General features: G+C 55.7%; 1 protein-coding gene across 14 annotated transcripts in view; it reads right to left on the reverse strand.

Annotated features, from left to right (window-relative positions):
• ANKRD11 (ankyrin repeat domain 11) overlaps nucleotides 1-15,566 on the reverse strand; it is a 179,891-nt gene that overhangs the window by 75,561 nt on the left and 88,764 nt on the right. For 3 of the 14 annotated variants that reach the window (XM_043599908.1, XM_043599905.1, XM_043599897.1), the window contains exon 3: nucleotides 9,141-9,211. The exons of 9 other annotated variants lie outside the window; for them this stretch is intronic. The gene's annotated coding sequence lies outside the window, so the exon portion shown is untranslated. Of the gene's footprint in view, nucleotides 1-9,140; nucleotides 9,212-9,411; nucleotides 9,593-10,850; nucleotides 11,016-15,566 lie in introns of those variants that run through there. 2 more of the 14 variants (XM_043599900.1, XM_043599899.1) reach the window with 2 other exon arrangements.

Consider the following 15,566-nt stretch of genomic DNA (forward strand, 5'->3'; position numbering starts at 1 on the left):
CTCCCAAAGGCGGGGGCCCTGCCCTGACGTGGGCAGGCACCCCCTTTTCAAGTCCCAAGGTAAGTGCTTGGGAAAGGGGCTCATGCTTAGAAACGGCTCCTGGATACACACACCGAATTCTGGGTTAAAACCAGTTACGTCTGAGGAAAACAACATTACAACGGTAAACTCAAAGCGAAAGATCCCTCTTAAACTGTGTCTTTGTTTTACGAAATACTGAAGCCAGCACATCTGCCACGTCTGTTGTCTTCGCGACACTCGTCCGCCACTACTACGTGTCTTCAGGCTCCGACGATAAGCGCCTGGTGTGTATGTCTGCTCTGTAAGAAACTGGCCGTGCAGCGAAACCGCTCTCTTCATCTGAGGAGGCTGCCTTCACCTGGTTTCTGGTTTTGTTCGCAAACGGTATGTGGTTTTTTTGTTTGTTTTAAAGTTTTATTTATTTGTTCTTGAGAGAGAGGCAGAGAGAGGGAGAGGGAGAGAGAGGGAATCCCAAGCAGGCCCTGCACTGTCAGCACGGAGCCCGATGCGGGGCTCGAACTCACACACCGTGAGATCACGATCTGAGCTGAAAGTAAGAGTCGGACTCTCAACCGACTGAGTCACCCAGGCGCCCCACAAACGGTAAGCTCTAAACCCAAATGGCTTCCAACCACTTTCTCCAAACGCATCTTTTTAAGGCTTTTCTGTGCAGCGCTTTCTCTCGCCGTCAAATTAACTTCTTGCTCTAAAGGAAAATACAGGACAACGAAAGACTACAGAACAAGGGGTGGGGGCAGGATGTCGTCGAGATGCAGGCACAAGACTGGAGAGGGAGGGGGAGGCCATGAGGACCGGCTCGGACCTCATCACAACCCAGCTCGACCCTGGCACCGCGTCCTGGGCAAGGACGGTGCGCCACATCAAAGCCACGGCACCCTGACCTCAACAACAGGTTCTTCCAGAAGACACGAAAAGTTCTCCAAAGGCTCGGATCTAACCAAAAAGCAGGGCTGCAACCTCACTGCTGGCTTACGGCCGAGAGAAACGAAAGCCCGTCACACAAAAACTTGTACGTGAACGTTCGTCCGGCACTGTTCAGAGCCACCAAGAGGAGCAAACGATGGCGATGTCCGTCAAGTGATGACGACAGACAAAATGAGGCGCTTCCGCACGAGGATCCAGGATCCAGCCGTGAAGAGGAATGATGTGCCCACACACGTTACGACACACACGAACCCTTGAGACGCGGTGCTCAGTGGAAGGCCCCACGTTGTGTGATGTGGTTCCATGAAACGTCCAGGACGGGCAGAGCCCCAGCCACAGAGAGCAGGCTAGTCACGGCGGCAGGCCACCGGGTTCCTGGTGGGGAACCGCGCTGAACACAGGCAGACACACCTGTGACCAAACCACACCCAAGGACGCGCAGAACGGGACAGCCGGAGCAGGGTCCGAGGACGGACGGCTCCAGAGCTGACACCCCATCCTGCTGGTGACACCGCTCACAGTTTTGCAAAGCGTCATCACTGGAAAAACTAGGCAAACTGTGTGTGAGCCTACAATGGCCTCAAGAAAGCCAGCCAACAAAGAGAGACCAGGGGGAGCCGACCTAGGCCCACCCCCACCGCCAGCTGAGGGCTTGTCCCCTCGGCAGGGCCCAGGCGCAGCCCGTGCTCGCGTGACCACAAAGCAAACCTTTTCCAGATGCAGGTCCCGGAGCAGCAGGGGAAGAGACGGGCCGCCCCAGTCAGATGCGGTGGGGAGGGCCTGGAGGGGCAGGGGGGCTGCAGTCAGCACAAGCAGCTTCTAGCACTACAGCAGGCGAGGTTCCTCTCAGGCTCCGGGGACACCGACTCCCGCGGCAGCCACATGCGACCGGGGCGCGGAGCCCGTGTGGAGAAGTCTCTGGAAGGGAGGGGCTCCCGGCCACGACCCGGGGAGCAGTGCCGAGTACCCACACGGCCTGCCAGCGCCTCTCCGGGACCACCCTTGTCAGGACCCTGGGGCCCCGCCACACCCTCAGCACAGTACAGGTTCTGCAAGCAAAGCAGTGACCCTGAACCCTCCCACCCCATCGCGCCAGGCAAAACGGTCAAAGGCTCCTACAATCCGACCCAGGAACCGCGGAGCCAACTCCCCCAACTAAGAGGGGGCAGTGTCTGCCTTGAGCACAGCTCCCACTGCTGGTGAAAACGAGCCCACCGAAGCCCGCGGTCCACCCCGCTGAGGATGGCAGTGGTGTCCACTGGCCCGCGCTCACCTGACCTCACTTCCTTCCCCCACAAGTCCCAGATGCAGAAGTGAGGTGTAACCAAGGAGACCATCATCCTGCGTTAAGATCTCCACGACTCCGGTCAGAGGGAGCCGAGCGCGGCCGCGATGCCCCTGCACCTGCAAGGCCTGCAGATCCGCACGCACACCGAAGGACCAGGTGAGAACCCTCTGCTGCCCACTGACCCTGAGCCCCGTGGCTGCACAGCTCAGCTCCATGCTTCAGTGTCCCTAAATATGTTTGGCAATGACACGGTCAGTCTCCCCATCTCATGACAAATGAGAATTAAAAACCACCGCGGGCCTGTGTTCTTTTCTGACACACCGGGAAGGAGACAGACTGGCTTTCGTTTCTTTCCCATCAACTCAAGAAAGGCACAAGTCACAAAGAGGACGGCCTGAACACCAACACTCAGCAGAGTAACTATTCCCAAGAAACAAACCAACACGGCCAACTTCACGGTCTGGTGCGGTTTTAACCCAACAGACTGAGACATGGCGGCTCCAGGCAGCCAAGAGCGAGCACACGCGTTCCCTTTATGTCGGCACACGAGCCCAACAGTCTATCCCAGCACAGCTTCTCTGGGGCAGGAGAGGAGGAGGGCAGCGCAGGCTGGAGATCTGCACCCCACCCCCAAGAAGGGGCTCTCCCAGGTGCCCAGGGTGACACACATCCGCCAGAGCTATGCTAGCTAGCAGCACCCAAAGATGGCAACGCTGAGGGGGAGGGCAGGCGCACCTGGTCCCCTCCAGGCCTCTGCCCACGGTGGGCGTGTCCTGATGCTCAGCCGCACAGCAACCAGAGAACCACGTGGAAGGCAGGTGCACTGACCAGGGAAGGCCACGTATTTATCTAACAGCCAGAATGTGAATCCATCAAAACACCAGTCTCCTATGCTCCAGCACATTACGCAACACCAAAGACGGTTGGTTCATCAAGAACCACTTCTTAAGAAGTCCTCCTGAACTCTGCCTCAAACCAAAGAAACACGAAGAGACCACCAAGGACAGCACCTGACTCTCACATAAATAAAGGATTTTAAACACTCGATTCTGTGAAAAATGACCACTGGAGTTTACACCCTAAGGAGGAAAAGAAAAAGTAAGCCCGTAACAAGATGGACTGTAACACTCCCGGTCTACGAGAAAAGCCACACGGTGCCATCCTCCATGGACAGGGTGAGGGAACCACCCACAGCCACACAGCACCACCACCACATTCTCCTCCATCAAGAGGGCGGGGGCGGCGGGGGAGCGGCCTACAAGAGGGGTTTGCAGGAAGCCCAAGCAACAGGCCCATCCAAAGGGAGCCCCTGGTCTGGAGCGAGGTGGTCAGCAGGCCTTCAATGGACAGTCAAGAGTGCCAGCGGCTCGAACCAAGCACCGATAAGAGAACAAAGGCCAAGATTCTTAAAGGTCTTTAACCAGGAGAGATTCTGCCAAAGAATGTGCGAGTATAAAGCATGATGTCTGAGATTTACATTAAAACATTAAAGTTTAAAAACTTTAAAAAAAAAAAAAAACAAAGACACAAATAAGCAGGGGAAGGAAACAGATGTAACCGGACTGGCAAAATGTTGGTGACTATTGAAACTGGGTAGGTATACAAGGGCACTATTCTCTCAGATTCTGTGAATGTTTAGAAATATCCCTAACAGAAAGTTAAATAAAAATTTTAACTTTTGTGTGAAGTCAGAGAGCTGCCATGTCTTGGTGGCTCACTGAAACTCACTCCCTGGCAATACACCGTCCTCCCTCTCAGCCACAGCTGTCCACCAGTCCCCCACGTGTGTTCCCCACTCACCCAGTTTCCCAGCTCCTTCACAGAAGCGCTGCTGTGCACATGCTCACACGTGCACGCACGCAGCGGAGGAAGGCTAGAGGGACCACAGCCGATGTTCTCATGACAAGAAATGAACATTCAGATCACCGTCATTCTGTCTCTCCCCCTTACTACTAGCGTGAGGAGCTCTCCTCCAGGTTCAGACCACTGGATGGGAGAAGAGACACGCTGCTAGCCAGTAAGAGGAAACGCCTCCGCGAGTCCTCCAGTCTAACCCAAAAGAGTTATGTCACATTCCCAAGATCCTAAGCCAAGCTAATGGCTGAACCTGAACAAAAAAGCCTTATTTCCAAAACCATACCAAAATAAATGGTGTAGCTACGGGGTGAAAGGCAGTACCTCTGTCCTACCGACACTGGACCCTGGCCTCACGGCACCCTCACGGCACCGTGCTGTAGGCCGGTGCCTACAGCCCAGGATGGAGAGTACCTGCCATAGCGCATTCTGGTCCCTAAAAACGGAGGCACACCAGGGACACCTGTACATGCCATCAAGTACCATGACCAAGGCCAGAGCAGTGTCCCTCCTCCCTGTGCTGTGCTCCCCCCACAGGCCTCCCAGTGCCTGACTCGGGTCCCAACCCCAGAGGTCGAGGCGAAGGTGCAGAGAGCAGTGGAGGGCTCCCTGTCAACAGGAGGAAGATGGTCTGCAGGTATGGGAAGATCACCCTGGGAGCTGGGGGCCTGGGCACCCCCACCACCCGATGCCCTCCCAGCTACACAGGATGGCTGCTCTGGCCCCACCCAGCAGGGCAGTGCATTCCGGGTGCCGATGGCACGAAGAGCACAGCATCAAGGTGTCTCCTACAGCCGTGGCCAAGCCCAGGCACGCATCTGGGTGCACTAACGCTGCTGCTCCCCGGGAGGGGCGGGCCCACAGAAAGGACACTCGGCACACGTGTTCATCCGTGCCCACTAACACTCTTTAAAAAGCTAGCCCGCAAATGTATGAGGCCGGGACATGCCCAGAAAGCGTTTCGGACTGGTTCCTGGGTGGTGGGGACAGCCCCTCGCCCGCCCCACGCCACACACGCGGCAGGTCTGGGAGCAGTCTGCAGGCGGCAGGGCCCGGAAGGCAGCGGGCGGGCGTCTCCGCAAGCAAGGTGCACTTGGGCTCTTTATCTCATTATCACAAACCCAAGAATTTCTGAGATAGACCGTCTACCAGCTTCTAAGGGGAATGAAAAATTTATAAGATAATTAAAAAAAAAAAAAAAAAAAAGGAAGCTCAAATCAAGTGTAAACCACCAACAGGTCTCAATACACCTTGAAACCTGGACGTGGGGCTAAGAGACTGGAGGCGCAGCCTGCGTGAACGAGCCACGCGTGTGCCCCCGACCAGGTCAGGGCTTCCGGCGGCAGCTCTGGCAGTGTGCTCGGCACCCACATGCTGCCAAGGGCACCCCGAACTCTCGGGACCCTGCTCCGCCCCTCCCTTCACGAACACCAGCCCTTCGAGGGGCGGTACGTGCCGCCCCAAATACGGAAGATCATATATGCTCACCGTCGACGAGCTCGGGCCGAGGGTGGAGGACAAACCGGACGACTGCCCGTTCATGTTCTAACTATCTCCAAATAATTTCCCGGGGAATATAATTTTCATCAAAAATCTCGAAGATACAAAAAAAATTTTAGAACGAGCCTGCTACAGAGCCCTAGCATCTCACAGTTTCCAGCCCTCGTAGCCCTCGTCTCTCAAACCACACACCCTCGTCTTTATTCACCAGACATTCTATTTTCTCCGTCTCCAAACTGCTCAGGCTTCAATTCAGGTCCAAATATAAATGAGCATGTATCAAACGCCTCCTTTCGACCAAGAAAGCCACTGTGAAAGATGTTATTTCTGGCATCCCAGCTGCAAAGTGACGATGCATTTTTAACTCCTTCTCTCCTAAGTTGTAGGGTGCCGGGGGCCGGCAGGTACCTGGCTGGCAAGCTACCCCAGAGCACACGTGGCCGTGGCCACACCCGCATCCCTGGGGGCCCCGCACGCCCTGCAGACCCACCTGAGGACACCACCGAACCAAGGGAGCTGCCCCGGGCAGCGAACAGTCAACATTTCTGCCGTAAGGCCAAACGAGTCTTTGCTTAAAGACAAAAATCAATAGGACACAGGTTCATTTGCAGAGAATCTAGAGAGAAGTGCAGGGGAACCTGACAGAGCTGCTGAACTGACAGCCACAGGCTCTCCTATCAGTGTGCTTTCTGCAGGGAGGTGGAGGGAGGAGGAAGAGCATGCTGGGGAGAGCTGGTGGCAAATATATAAACAAGGCTTCACACGGGGTGCCTGGGGGGCTCGGTCGGTTGAGCGTCCGACTTCGGCTCAGGTCATGAGCTCACGGTCTGTGAGTTCGAGCCCCGCGTCGGGCTCTGTGCTGCCAGCTCGGAGCCTGGAGCCTGCTTCGGATTCTGTGTCTCCCTCTCTCTCTCTCTCTGCCCCTCCCCTGCTCACGCTCTCTCTCTCCCTCTCTCTCAAAACTAAACAAACATAAAAAAATTTTTTTTCATAAAAATAAACAAGGCGTCACTGACACAACTGGCACCAGGCACCAGGGTTTAAAGGAGAAATCGTGCAGCTCTGGCCTCAACGACCCAGCAAGTCAGTCCTTGGGTCAGGGACACAGTGACAAGTGGAGACGGTAAGGAGAATAGGCAGAAGGCATTTCCCGGCATGTGCTCCAGAGGAAAGCTCGCTGCACAGACGCACCAGCCCCGGTTCCTACAGGCCCAGCGCCCAGGCCCTGAGCAGACAGTAAATAATCGATCCCTAGCGTGCGTGCAGGGGTGGGCAAAAAGAAGAGACAGCAAGAAGGAAGGAAGACCACAGAGACTCCCCAAACGCCCACACCCGTCAGTCCGGGCACGTTGTCTGAAGGAGCGACAGCTTTCTCACTGTGAAAACCCCAACCAACATCGTCACAGAAAGCCGTATTATGACGAGAGTTCTAGCTTACGCGACGGGCCGTGTGGCTGTCTAGTGATGCAAACAAGCAGCCTGCACGGGATGACACGCCTCCCAGCACTAACGGGAAGACACGGCAAGTCCTGCACAGAGGTCAAGAGGCAGGAGACGGTCACAGTGACAAGAGTCACCCGAACCCCCCGCTTCAGGGAGACGGTGGGCCCTCCACATACCGTATCCTACCCCTCCCTGCAAGAGGGGCGTCCCCGGGAGCAGCAGGGGGCAGCAGGCAACAGTGGCACAACGCCACGTAAGATCCCTCTCCACGTGCCCACACCTTGACAGCTGGTTCCAGGTGAACACGAGTCCTCAGCTGGCCCGAGAAGCAGAGCCTCGGGACTCTTCCGGAAGAAACCTTTAGAGGCAGAGGGGAAAGCTTCACCTGAACCCACACGCACTACCCTGGGCCGCCAAGTTCCCGCGAACCAGGATCTCGCTGCTGAATGTGACCAGCTGCTCAGGTGTTGAAGCGCAATGGGGAGCCCCGAAGAACAGCCCAGATGTGGGCCCACCACACAGCGGCGCTCTTCTATCCAAACCCAGACAGAACCAGACGGAAACCGCCCCCCACCCCCCCACCCCCCCACCCCCGCCAACAGGCTTGTTAGGAGATGCAGACCTTCAGAATTCTCGAGACCCGAGGCCCTTCAGTTAGTCAAATTCAGGCCGGAGGACATTTGGGGCGTGGGTGTGGGTGTGTTTTCACCAAACCCACTCACCTTGTCATCAAGTGTTCAGGGAACATTCTCCGCCCCGTGAGCAGATGTGACGGGGGCAGGAGAAAGCCAGATGGACCTGTGAGGGCCATGGGTCGTTCATCTGGTGACAGCCATTCAAGCTCTCTGGGCCATGGCTTGGCTGTGGCCCTCAGACCACATGTGTTCCATTTCCTCCCGGGGCGCCTGAGAAACTTCAAGGACGTGTGCTCTGGTGGAACTAATGAGGCCTGGGGAAGGCAAGGGGAAGCAGGGAGGGGCCAGGCTTCGGTGCTGACCCACCTGCTCCCTCCTTGTGCCCTGGGGTCCTCCAAGCCATCAGAAGCATCCTTGGAGGGGGGGGGGGGGGGGGCGCCTGCAGGGGATGCTCCAAGCAGAGCTGGAAGAACTCAGTCACTTCGGCTGCTGCTCTACCTGGAGCCCGCACCGCACACCCAGCAGGAAGTACAATGACTAAAGCCACTCACGCAGCCGCCGATGCCGTGGCAATCCCTCTTTCTCGTCTGGATTTTCAACTTCCACACCACGGTCAGTTATTAAAACCAGTTACTAGAAGTTACCCGATGTAAAACGCTAATCACTCAAGCCTGACTCATACCCCAGCTCAGTCTAGACACCTGGCTCAAGGTGTCTGGAGAAAGAAGAGGAAATCAAGTGTGATCTCTCTTTTTAAACAACTACTTAAACGTGAAAACAGCAGTACGTTTTTACTGTACAAAAATTCAGATAATGCTGACACACTGAAGAAAAACTGAGGACAAATCCCCAGTACCCAAGTCTCCAGTGAAACACCGGTGTGTATCTTCTGGCCAAAAGCGAGATCACACTGAATCTGCTGCTTAGGGGACTCAGGTTTCTGAACCAATGCGCCCCACCTCTCCACTGACGTTTACAAGCCTCAGGCGTGAGCACACTGTCTCTAAGTCAACACTGAAACACGCCTCCTGGCCCAGATCTGCTGCCTAGGTGCACACTGCCTGACAGAACTGCAAGGAGCTGTAACCCTGACCTGGTTCCCCACTGCTCAGTTTAGAGGTGAAAAGCAAGAATTAGAGGACTTGTCTGTCTCAAGGCACCCAGAGCGTGCACCCCTGGCTTCCAGAGCAGAGCACGGGCAGGATCCACACGATCACCCCAGGAGGACGACCCTGGAAAAGGCTCAGACATCAGCACTCCTTTGTGGACTCCCGCTGGGCAACTCCTGACTGGAGGAGCCCGGGGGGGGGGGGGGGGGGGGGGGACACCACAAGTTTCCCCCAGCTCGGACCAGCCCCTCCCCCGGCGCTGCTGGCTCGTGACCCGAGAGCGGATGGGCACGCAGCCGACCAAAAAGTGGGACCAGCGGCCTCCCACCACCTGGAAATACGTACCTACGACGTAAGGCAGAAAAGATGCTGTGGTGCTGGTTACGATGAGAGACAGATATGGGGAGCAAGGTCATCTAGAACACAAACAGGGAGGAACCACAAAAGTAAACAATTATTTCACGGATACAAGTTGCAAGACAACGGAAAGCCACCAAGAGATGCAATTTAAGATCCCGAAGGAAATCCAAACGCTTCTTCCTGGCTGCGACTCCCCAGCTCCTCCAGAGAGGCATCCACAGCCCCTGTACACACGCGGGGGATGCCTGCTATTTACCGTGTACCCGCAACCAGAGGGCAGCGAGGTCGCCCCGGAACAAGGCTGCACCGGGAACAACCAGAGCCTGGCGGCCAAAGTCAGGTTGAGGCCCCAACAGTGGTGACGATGGCTCTGTGGATTCAAGATGCAGCCACTGGATGGTCACTCAGATGAAAGCAAAGCACCGGAACCAGGTTATACGGGCACCAAATGGGCACATGTGCGGATCCCCCAGACCTGGAGAGCTGCCTCCAGGCCCAGCCCCACCCCCACCTTCCTTTCCCATTAGTGTGCATGCATCCCGGCAGGAAGGTGACCATATCTCACGCCCACTAGCACCATGTGGGAACTTCCCATGCTGCGTGTCTGTCAACCCCAGCTCCCAAAGAAGGAGGCACTCCAGTGAAAGCAAATGTCAAGACCAAGTATCTAAACGGTCCCCTGTCCGTCCCAAATCCAACTCAGGTAAGAATGATCTCCAAGGCTTCCCTGAAGAGCCCAGGCTTGTCTCACACCCCACCCTCAAGCCCTGAGTCCTGGAGCACGGGGAAGGGACCGGCAGTGCTGCTCCAGCCACGACCAGGGAGAGCCTGCCGCGAGGTGCCCGGAGCTACCCACGCACGGCCTTCTAGAGTTCCAAGGTGGAGGGATACGCAGGCACACCTCAGGAAGAAGGCTAACTTGTCTGGGGACATGTTCTCCCCTCACTCGCTCTGAAGCTGGTGAATCGTCAGTCACCCTAGGTGTCTCCAAACACGGCTGAGATCCATAACACAACACCTATCTCCACACGCCAGTACGGAAAACCAATGACAAAAACTGAACTCCAGAGATCAGGGGCAGAAGGGTCAGAGCGGTGCCTCTGACCAGATTCAATACGGGGGGCTGGCACAGAGAGGGGTGACTGGGGTGGGTGGAGGGTCAGAGGAGGATGAAAACATTCACTGTGGAAAGGGACAGGGTAGGTCTTACAAGGTTTCGTCACCAGAAACCTGTGGCTCTGTGAGGTGATGGATGCCGGGTGAACTTGCTGTGGGGTCATTTGACAACAGACATCGAATCGCCCCCCTGCACACCGTGAATGTCTGCAGTGATACACGTCAACTGTATCTCAATGACACTGGAGGGAAAGATCATAAAAACTTTAAAAGGAGGAAGGGAGAGGAAATGATGTTTTGCTCCTCTCACCTCACTCAGGTGGCCCCTGGCCCCACACTCTGCAGCAGCCTACATGTACTAACCGCAGAAATCATGACTCACATTCAGCAGCCAGAACTGTGGAGGGCGGGGGGCCCTGCCCTGGCAGGTGTGGGCCCGGGGGGGGTGGTGGTGGTGAGGGACACATCAACAGGTGGCTTTCCATGGCAGTCTGTATGAAAGAAGGGAGAGCTTCCAGATCAGTCTCCAGAACTCGAGACTCTTGCCCTGTGCTCTTTACAAAACGATAAAACACCCACCTGTTCGCTTCCTCAAGCAGCAGGGAGGGCATACCACCTCTGGGAAGAGTGTGCCCTCGAGAGCCCTAGCTGTGATAAAGCACCCACTTCACTGGAGGTCAGGCTGCAGAGTTGCTGGCCAGCAGCACAAGAGGAATGACAAGAGAGGAGGCAAGGTCAAAGTACTTCCAATTCCAATTGCCTTCAGAAGTGCAATTTATTCCCAACTATTAAGCAAACCAAACAGCTATTTTTTTTTTAATTTTTTTTTTCAACGTTTATTTATTTTTGGGACAGAGAGAGACAGAGCATGAACAGGGGAGGGGCAGAGAGAGAGGGAGACACAGAATCTGAAGCAGGCTCCAGGCTCTGAGCTGTCAGCACAGAGTCTGATGCGGGGCTCGAACTCACGGACCCTGAGATTGTGACCTGAGCCGAAGTCGGACGCTTAACCGATGGAGCCACCCAGGCGCCCCAAGTCAGACCATCTTTTTTTTTTTAATTTTTTTTGTCAACGTTTATTTATTTTTGGGACAGAGAGAGACAGAGCATGAACGGGGGAGGGGCAGAGAGAGAGGGAGACGCAGAATCGGAAACAGGCTCCAGGCTCTGAGCCATCAGCCCAGAGCCCGACGCGGGGCTCGAACTCACGGACCGCGAGATCGTGACCTGAGCCGAAGTCGGACGCCCAACCGACTGAGCCACCCAGGCGCCCCGCCAAACAGGTATTTAATGGCATTTGTAACTTATCATCTTCATTCTTGATTTTTTCATGGTTATCTATTTTGAGAAACAGCGTGTGTGCAAAAGCAGGAGAAGACCGGCGGGGGGGCGGGGCGGGGGGGGGGGGGGAATCTCCAGCAGGCTCCACGCTATCAGCACAGAGCCTGATGTGAGGCTCAATCCCACGAACTGGGAGATCATGACCCGAGCCAAAACCAAGAGCTGGACGCTTAACCGACTGAGCCCCTCAGGCGCCCCTCTCTCCATTATTTTCTACCCAGTCCACCGAGTTATTTGAGAAAACACTAACTGTTTTGTAGGCCACCTTACAAACAACACTTTCCTGATGTTGTTCTGCTGTAACTTTTCTGAAAACAAATTTCAAGAGAAGGTTCCAAAACGTCCCATTTTCCACGGCTAAGGAAAGGTCTCCAGTGGTTTACAACGGGAACGTGTGAATGGACAACTTGCTCGCACACCAGGACGGAGACCTCCCTGGTCCGCCCCACGGGCCACAACCAAACAGAGGCCATTCCACTCAGGAGGCTCTTGGCCTCTGGCCATAAAGCGACCACCTACCCGACCAACTTCCCCCCAACTGAGAAAACTGCAAGTCAACAGCCGCCATCTCTGCTCCTCCCTCTCTGGACAGAGGGGAGGCACGAGAAGAGCCCAGAGAAGCCGAGTGTCCCCAGGGCTGGCCCACGAGCTGCTCTTTGCGGCCTCTTCAGCCCCACTGAGTGAGAATGGAGAAGCCAGAGGCACCGTTCAACAGTAAGTATGATCAAAGGACTGCACTTTCCTTCTTCGCTCACTTTCAAAGACTTCAGAAATATAAATTCATTTGAGAACAGCGCATCAGCCACGGCCTTTGGAAGAAAACAATCCTATTCGGCACTATTCTTCATTTTTGGTAACAGAAAGCCCCGTGCTGGCAGGGAGGTGGCCATGTGAAGAACCCACAGAAGGTAAGGCGCCCCCGGGGGACCGAGAAGCTGGTGCCGCAGCTGGAGGCTAAGGTCAGGCTGCCCTCCAGGGGACCCCCTCTGCATCCAATGGCCCAGGGGCCTGTACAGGAAGGACTATGCCCCAGACACAAACTGGGGACAGCCAACTGTCTCCAGCACTTTCCTTCATTCTCATTACTGCCCAGGCCATGACTACCCCAGGGTCTCCAAACCTCTACCACAGACCTCAGAGGGTCAAACCTGAGTATTTTAGCAAATCTCATTAAAGCAGAGAAGGAAGTCGAAGCCCTCCCAACTGGCTTTAAAAAGTTAAGGAACACGGGAGGGCTCCTGGGGGTTCAGTCGGTTAAGCGTCCGACACTTGGTTTGAGCTCAGGTCATGATCTCACGGCTCGTAGGTTCGAGCCCCACGTTGGGTTCTGCTCTGACAGCACGGAGCCCGCTTGGGATTCTCTCTCTTCCTCTCTGTCCCTCCCCCGCTCATGGTCTTTCTCTCCTCTCAAAATAAATAAACTTAAAAAAAAAAAAAAAAGTTATGGAACACAACGTCAACCATGTCACGGAAAATCACTGGCTTGGTCACATTTGCCTGTGAAAGAAACAAAGGGGCGCCAGGGTTTCCTTACTCCTCAGATTTTCATTCTTCTAAGTAAAGCCCTCACTGATTAAAACACACTGGACTTCAGATGAACAATTTATCTACTTTTAATGTGGGCCAAAAAAAATGATCCCCGCTGCAAGGTTTTCTATTAACGTAGTGACCAAATGTAACCACGGATTCCTGCAGAGAACCCCACTTTCAAAAGCCAGGTGGCTAAGAGCCACGAGGCATATACCGCTGGTTACACAGGCGATCCCGGAGAACCTGCCCGAGCTTGTCCCTGCCACCCTCGCCCTCCACACGAGGCTCCCATCCCTCAGACCTGAGACGTGGGAGCGGCACGGCCCCCAGCACCAGGACGGCCCGCGAGGCCTCGCCGCCCACAAGGCACCCTCCTGTCCTCGGCCGTGGGCCGCCCCCGGAGGACACGGCACAGCTCTGGGGTGGGGGAGGCCCGGCCTTCCCTTCCCTGGGAGGGTCGCTACAAGCACGGGGCACTCGGAGCTGCCGCGCTCACCGCTCATGCCTGCCGGGGAACCTGCGGGACACAAGTAACGACAGAAGGGCAAGTCCTGATCTAGCGACGTCACCTCTTGCCTTGTGGCAGGTGGAAAGAGCAGATACTTTCACGAGTCACCAACGTTTTCACTTAAGAAAATGCGGCCCGACCAGCACGGATTACAGCAGGCCAGAACAGAAACCACAGAGTCATTTTCAGATGACACAATGACTTCTTTTAAACAGCGAGTTCCTAAAATGGAAGCCCGAGGTGAGGACCCCGTTCCATCACTGGCCAGGCTGCAGGCAAGGGGACGTCTGTCTACTCAGAGTCGTGTGCCCCAGACGCCAGAATCACCCCTAGGACGCCCCAGGTCAACAGGCAGGAAGGGCTGCGTGACGCGTCCACACAGCGCCTTCCTTGCAGAGCCTCCCGGCGCCCGCACGGTCCACGCCGGGGGCCCTCCACGTCGTCCTGGAGGGCAAAGAAGCCGCAGAAGGCCGCGTGAAGCGCCAACAGACAGCCTTCCAGACGGGTGGAGCGCGTGCGACGCGCACACAGGGCGTGTGGGAAGCGCGGCTCCACAGGCTGACCCAGAAGGGCGGGGAGAGACGGGCCAGGCCGACCGGCCGGCGCAATCGGGCAGCGAGGCCCAAGCGAGGAAAGGCGCACACCATTTCTGGGACGTGACACCAAGTTAAGAAAACCCCAGCAAGTCTGCTGAGTAATGCAGGTGGAATGTAAACACGGGGACAAGGGGCAGGAGGCCGCTGCCGGCTACCACGAGCCGCCTCCTGCGGGGAGGGGGGGGTGGGAGCTTTCGGGGTTCACCCTGTGCAGCTCTGAGTTTGAGGCACTTCTATTAAGACTGTACTCAGCTTGTGGACCACTGCCGTGAACAGCCAGTTGGGGGAACAAAACCTGCACTCACCTACTGGGTTCTTTAAAGTAAAATTATTTTGAACTAATTTAAACTTACTACAAAAGCGCAGAGTTCCTGTATACCTTTCAGTGGGCTTCCCCTGATGTCACCATCTCACGTAATCACAGTAAAATTATACCCAACTCCAAAGACCCACAGACGCCACGCTACTAAAAAAGCACAGACCTGACTCCCAACGTGACCATCCCACTCTGGTCCAGGCTCCACGCTGTTCTCAGGGTCGGGCTCCCCAGTTCCCCCGGCTGAGTTACTTTTTAATGCTATAAAATGAAACAATACTTTGTAAAATCACATGAAACAGACCAAAAGCAGTCTCAGCTTTGCCTGCAGGTCTGCCAAACGAGCAGAGTTTACAAGAAATCCTCAAGAGGATTAAAAAGCCAGAACGCTACGTGTGCGTGTCAGCGGGAAATGTTTAGATCCGAGAAGACACAGTTTGAAGGAAACCGTCCAGAGGCCTGTAGAAGCCCCCTGGGGTCTTGGGCGAGCAGGAATCAGCTCACCACCAGCAGGCAAGGAACCACTTACAGGCGAGAAGCAGGGCCTGCTGGGCTCCGACGGCCAGAGAGCAGCAGAGGCCCGGGGGTGGGGGTGGCTGTCTAGCCCAAAACTGAGCAAGGCCCCGGCCTGCCTCACAGATCCTAAAGGCAAGCCCTGTAAGGAGCAAACTGTTTCCAAGAACTAACTGGATCCTAGAACAAAGCTCAGGAAGATTTTCAGGGATACGAGACTGCGCAGCAAGCACCCAAGGAGGCAAAACTGGATGCCTGGCCTCCAGATACTCCTAGACGTGGGAGCTGGAACAACGGCACAAAACATATACGCGTACGTGCCGACATAAAGAAACAAAGATGTGCTAGAAGACACACGCCTTCCCCGCGAGATGCCCCCCTCCACCTGCACAGGCGCAGGGCTCCAGGCTTGCTCTGGAGGAAGGGGGCGGAAGGGGGCCAGGACTGCACAGGCAGGGGCGGGAACCTGGCAGTCGCCCCCGTGGCCAGGC

The sequence above is a fragment of the Prionailurus bengalensis genome, chromosome E2 (genome assembly GCF_016509475.1).
Source record: "Prionailurus bengalensis isolate Pbe53 chromosome E2, Fcat_Pben_1.1_paternal_pri, whole genome shotgun sequence".
NCBI classification, from domain to species: domain Eukaryota; kingdom Metazoa; phylum Chordata; class Mammalia; order Carnivora; family Felidae; genus Prionailurus; species Prionailurus bengalensis.